Source organism: Hibiscus syriacus, unplaced genomic scaffold (genome assembly GCF_006381635.1).
Source record: "Hibiscus syriacus cultivar Baekdansim isolate YM2019G1 unplaced genomic scaffold, ASM638163v2 tig00111947_pilon, whole genome shotgun sequence".
Taxonomy (NCBI): domain Eukaryota; kingdom Viridiplantae; phylum Streptophyta; class Magnoliopsida; order Malvales; family Malvaceae; genus Hibiscus; species Hibiscus syriacus.
The window spans coordinates 1661180-1668036 of NW_024063219.1; the positions used below are offsets into that span (position 1 = coordinate 1661180).

Genomic DNA, 6857 nt, shown 5'->3' on the forward strand with positions numbered 1-6857 from the left:
TAGGATATTATTATCTTATTTTTGAGGCCTCACATCCATCAACAAATCAACATGCAAAGCAAGATAAAAGGAAAAGGATAGAAGGAGAAAGGGGAGCATTCGGGTTTCAGAGAGAAACAAAAAGAGAGAAAACTAGAGAGAAATCATTCGGAAAATAAAAAAAACTAGCTAAATAACCAGGAACAAGCCAAAGAAACCGAAAAAAAAGAAAAGAAAGGAAGGTTCATACCCTTTAGAAGTTGAGAATCCATCTCATAGGAAACGAAAATCTTTTTTCCTTGAAGGTACATCCTTCTCCACCATAGATCTGGGTTTTTTTTTAAAGCTGTGAGGGTTGCGAAAAGAATGATTTTCTTTAAAAATAATATGGGTTTGTGAGTGAGGAGTTAACTTTTAGGTTTCTAGTGAGCTAGTGAGGTTAACACGGTGACCGGAGCTGATTGAGGGGTGGTCTGGGCGTAAGGTAATATGAGAGTTTGAGAGGACCTTTGGGTTTCTCTGTTTGGTGAGAAGAAAAAGGAACGGGTGAGTGAATGAGAATGTTAATTTGTTATTTGGTTTTGGGGTTAAATGCTGAACACTAAACAATGTCGTGAAAAAGGGGGCATTTCCATGTTTTGTGTGTGGGTAACCTATGTAATGGGGCCTGGAGTTTTTGTAACTTTGTGTTATGATCATGTGATATATTTTAATTATTTTATATTTCATGTCTCACATTTGTAAGTTTTATATTTTGGTCACTTGGCAGTTATTATTAATATTTTGTACATTTAAACATTGTACTCTGTGTTTATAAAATTTACATTGCGGTCATTGTCCTTGTATTTTGGGTTAAATACTGAGACCTGGTTATATGTTTTACTTTCCTTATATTTTAGTCCATTATTTTTTGTATGGAAATAGAAATTTACGTATCTAGTTCATGAGATCTTCCTGATGTATGTTTTAGTCACTGTTTAGTTTTATTCTGGGTTATTTGATTGTTTGTTTCTTTATGTTTCTGGTTTATCTTATTTTAATCCCTAATATTATTTTTGGATTATTTTCATTTTTGTACCCATTTTATTTGTTGTATTTGATTAGGGATATGATTTATTTGTATTTGTGGTTAAGCCCCTAAAGTTTATGTTAGTATATTTTAGTCCCCTGTTGTTATGTTATTTTATCTTTGGAAGTTTTTTAGTATCATGATATTTTACTTTCTTATATTTCAGTCCTTAATTGAAACTTTGGTTTTTTACTTCAAACTTTAAATTTCATGCTTTTTTATATTTTAGTCATTTTTACACTATTAATTGTTTTTGGTTAATTGGTTAATTTCACTTATTAAGTTGTGATGTGATTATTTATTTATTTTTTTAAATTTTCATATTTGGGTCTGCCATGCTTACATGTTTTCATTTTAATCTAGGTTATAATATGCATGTACATATTATGTTTCACATGTCTGTGTGCATGTACTAATTTTTTTTTTCATTACATACAGGTGTTGTATCATATATGCCTATATACATAAATTATAAATTTATTTTACCCTTGCATATTCATATATATATATATATTACCAATGTTTGTTCCATGCTATTTAATTTGATTTATGTTAATTTGTTAAATCTAATTGTCAACATTTTATGTTATTTATTCGAATATCTTCGAGAAATTATATTTGTAGAATGGGGTGGAAAGCACCACTTGATCGAAGTGATGTAATCCAATACGACATTCGAACAGATACGAACTTAAAATAGATTTATTTTCTTTTTACTAATTAATTTATTTTAATAATGCAATGTGTGTTATTTTTAATTCACTATTTATTTCCTTTTATTCGAATGCAAACGTCAATTTTATTTATATTCGATTTGCATATTTATCAATGAGGGAATATTATTTTATTGACAAGAAATAGTCGAGTTAGCTTTCCCGATGGAGGATTACTAATTTTGATATTTCTTTTCGAGTTAAAGAATTTTTTGTAATTAATTTAATTCGAAGCAAATTAATCAATGTTCGATAAATGGATCACAATTTAATTTTATATTCGATTCATCAGTTCCACCATTTATGACAACGCGTAAGCGACACAATACCAATTTTGGGCGCTCTGGGGTGCTAACCCTTCTCCACACGTAAACGACTCCCGAATCCTTTCAAATGGAATCCTTGGTGACGCAGGCTATTTTTGTCTAAAAAATGATTTTTTTTAAATTGTTTTTAAAGACATTTTTAGGTATTCGACCTACCTAACCCAAAGGTCGATGGCGACTCCTTTCAATTTAATTCTAATTAATCCAAAATCACCTAATTTATCCAAATTAAAGTCGTAATCGTTTTTTAAAATAATATTTATTTGTTTTACGAAAAATGGTTATGACAATAATAATATTTTCTTTAAATGGTTGAGTAATGGTAAAAGTTATTATTCGAATAATATGTGTCCTCTTCTTTGAAATAGAGATCTAAACATCTAGTACGAACCAAGCGACATCAATAGTAAAAGAATTGTTATTATTCATTGAGGTCTCAAGATTGAATATAAAAAAATGTCAGATGTACGAATATTCAATGTTAAATGGTTGAGAGTCATCTTTAAACAAATATTACTTTGATTAATAAAAATATATATATAAACACCGAATAAAACTAAAACTTTTACAATAATATAATTAAATCATTGAGTTAGTTTTTTTTAATTGGATTTGGACCCTTTTTGTTTTTTGATTTTGGGTTTCTATCAATTGGTCCATTTAATATATATTGTACGCATTCATTTCAGTTCAACATTGGCCCATAATTTAAGATTGGAGTTTAATTCAAACTCGACACCAGAATCATGAACACTTATGCTCAACCCTTAAACCAAGATGCACAAGCTCTCGACTGCACACGCCAGCCAGTCAGCCAGCCCTTCAGCTGAGCACTACCCCACACCACACAACCAATGGACCACCGTTACAACCCACATCGGCTCACTACCGAGGGCCTTGATCCCCTGCCACAAGACCGAGCCTCACATTACTTGCTAATAGCCGTACCAACACTCAACCCGCCCTAAGACCACAACAACTAAGCAAACTTAAGCCTACTACAACCAAAACCCACATAAGCAAACTTACCCACGATGTCTACCAACACCCAAAGATTTAACCTTAAAATTTAAATATTAAGAATCTTATCAAATTATTTAAAGCACTGAAACCTACTGACTGAGAATAACGGAGTTTTGCCGTGACACTTTATTAAACAGTATCAATTAGACCCGCGTCGGCCATAAACAACGAACGCGTGAGAGACCAATCTTAAATACAAACAAGATGGTCGCTCAACCTACATCCACCTCCCCGCCATTGCTGTTGCTCTCTTCATTTCTCACACGATGGCAATCGCCTCCAATTCCATCGTCTCTTCCGCTCACCGCTCACTGAGTCAGCCCGGAACCCATTCCCACCCTCTCCCTTCCTCTTCTATTTCTTTGCCCCCATCTCCTTCACTCTCTCTAAAACTCATCCACCGCTCCATCTCGCCACTTCACTGCTCTTCAAATGTACCCGACACCACTGAAAATGACACCCCCCATCGAAACAAGTAAGCTTTTTTTCCATCCATTTTAGACCCAAGTTTAACTTTTTCAAAATCATTATGTTATAGTGAAATCTGGGTTTGTTCATTTATTTCTTGATTGTTTCAGGGTACCCAGCTTTTCCTGCTGTGATGGACATCGGTATGGTAAGAGAGAGATTACCCCACTGGTTTAACTATACTCTCCAGTTTTGATTTCTTATTTTTTTTAGCTTTCTTTTGCTTGCTTCTCTAATTGTATTTAGTGGATTTACTTTGCTTGTAGGTTTCCATTTTTACTGGTGGATAGAGTGATAGAATAAAATCCGGGGGTGTCGGCTGTTGGTATAAAGAATGCGAGTATAAATGATAACTTTTTCCCTGGACACTTCCCTGAGAGGCCTATAATGCCTGGTGTTCTCGTGGTTGAGGTAATTAATCTTCCTTTCACTTTTCCCCCCTGAATGACTGTAGATTTAACCGCTTTGTTTATCATTTAACTCTTGTTGGGTTCAGTTTTATGAATGCTTTATAGCATGCATAGTTTCCTTGTCGAATAGGATTATATCAGGATGTATGCAATTGTGTAGTTATTTGATAACTTTTCAGTTAGGAATCTACTTAAAAGGAGGTGTAAGACTGGTCTTGCTTTATGGCTATACTTGTATGTAACAGAAACCTATGTTATATGGACTCCTGGTGCGTGTCGGATAAGGTATGTGTCCAGCATGGATATATGATCAGTTTTTCTAAGTTCTTCCATATATTGAGGGATTGTATCTTCATACACGTCCAGATATTCATCAGACATGGGCTTTAGATGCGAGTAATTCAAGAAAAATAAAGAGTTGGAGTAACATAGACAGAAACCCCACATAGCATAGCCGAAGTCTTATTTGCTGAAATGCACTTGCAGTAATATGGGGAAAGAAATAAGAAAATAAATGGCAGTCTAAACTGGAGATTGAATTAGTTTTTTTAATGTCACGCCTTATTATTCAATCACATAAATTAAATACGCATTGCATAGGTAAAACACGATTGCACAAGTTTCTATTTATGCCATTTGGAGGAAATTGATAGAAGTAACAACGAAAAAAAGTTGGGCATATCATAGGTGTTTCTGCGCGTAGTGCCTATGGAGCTTGCATCCAATGGTTCTTCAGTTTATATTTTACCTGATTAAATAATCCGTATTGAACTGTGGCTAAGAAAAAAACTTGGGGAACCAAAGGCCATGAATGCTACCATGTAAGGACACGTCATGGTGGAACAAGCAAGTAAAGACCGTTATTAAGAACAAACAAATTTGCTATAGATTACTGGTGATACGAAGAATTTTGAGAAATACAAGCTGGCAAAGAACGGACAAGACATTTCTAAGGAGGCCATTTGCTATATACTACCAGTGATACAAGGAGTTTTGAGAAATATAAGCTAGAAAAGAACGATCAAAACATTTGTAAGGAGGCTATGCACAATAGACTACTGGTGATATAAGGAGTTTTGAGAAACATAATCTAGCTAAGAATTGCCAGGACATTTGTAAGGAGGCTTGAGTGAGCCTATAAAACAATTATGATATATTGGACTCAAAAGATGGAGAGAATGATATCTATAGCCTTGTTTGTATAAGGGAGAAGAGGGCTAAATAGTTGGGAATTGTTATATGCATTAAAGATAACAGTTATATGGTCCTGTTGAAGGATGAGGAGATTAAAGATAGATTGATGTAATAATTTGATAAGCTGTTCAATGGTAGTTACTCTCAAGATGCAGGTTATTAGACTTTTCCATCAGAGGACCTAAGTTATGATTTTATGCATCTGACAAGGCCTTGCATAAAATGAAGACTAGAAAGACGGTAGTCCCAAATGCAACTCCTATCATGTGTTATTGACTCGATGAGTTTGTTGGATGTTTGGAAAACTTGTAATAGCATATCAAATGAGTAGAAGAAGATTATCTTGGCACCTTCAATTTTAAAAGACTAAAACCTATGAATCATACTATGAAACCTTTGGGCAAACTTATTGAGCAATGTTTATGAAAGCAGAATAAGAATGCTAATAATTAGTTTGCTCTCATGCTAAGACAACCCACTGTGGGTACTAATAATCTCTTGCAGCAACTTTTTGAGAAGTTTGGGGGTGTCATAGTGAGATTTGCACAAGATTTTTATTGATTTACTGTAAACTTTTGACAGAGTACCTAAAGATGTTCTTTGGTAAAGGGGACGGTTGTTTCTTCCAAATATGTTGGTGTAATACAAGATATACATGAGAGAGTAGTTAGAAATGTAAGGACTTGTAGTGTATTGAAGCATGAGTTTTGATGCAATAAGGGTGCACCAAGACCCAGATTTCTTTCCAGCTCTCTTTACCCCTGTAATGGTTAAGATAACTAAAGACATTCAAGATGAAATACCTTGGTGTGTGCTATTTGCAGATGAAAATGTATTGGTTAGTTGAGACTAAAGAATGATTAATACCAAGTTACAGACGTGGAGGCAAACATTAGAAACTCAGCGGTTTAGATTGAGCAGATTGAAGACTTAGTATATGGAATATACATTTAGTAAAAGAACGAATAATGATCAAAACGTTTCAATGGCTAGTGATCCCATCAGCTAGTATTTTCTGTATCTATCTTATTCTGCATCATTCCTTCTTTATTATGATTTATGTGTATAGCAGATGCTTTAGTTGCCATCCTTCAAACCTTCTGTTATCGCTCTTCTATTTTATTTTTCAACACTACCCTGCTATGTTACTCTGCATAAAATTGAAAGTTTTGTTCTGAGTATTTGTACAAGATGTTGTCATATATATGTGGCTACTTTGGCTACTGTAACCTACTCAGCTCATTAATCTCGTGTATACCTAACTAGTACATCAATACTTAAATTTATCTGTTTCATCCATTTAAATTGGTTTCAGAATGCCCCCTCTCCCCTTGATTGCTTTTCTATACATGCTTACATTTGTAGGGATTGATATGTCATCTGCCCTGTATTTAACATACTCAATGAAACATGGCTCTTGTAGCTTCCATGTATCATTTTGGTTTAGAGCAATCTTTGCGTAAAAGTCATACCCCATGTTGCCGTATTTTTTTTTCTTATTCTAAAATAGATTGTCTGCTGGCAGTTTTGTGTGTTATTTTTTGGCTAGACATCACTTGTTTTTTCTGTTATTTAAACTTCTTGACTATTTAATTGGACAAACAGGTCAAACATCATTCATATAAACTAATCCGCTGTTAAAACATAAGTCAAACATCATTCATATAATCTAATA

At 33.9% G+C, this 6857-nt stretch overlaps 1 pseudogene; it reads left to right on the forward strand.

The window, feature by feature from the left end:
- The first annotated feature begins 3277 nt into the window (after nucleotides 1-3277).
- On the forward strand, nucleotides 3278-3868 carry LOC120173342 (annotated as a pseudogene).
- The last annotated feature ends 2989 nt before the right edge of the window (nucleotides 3869-6857 follow it).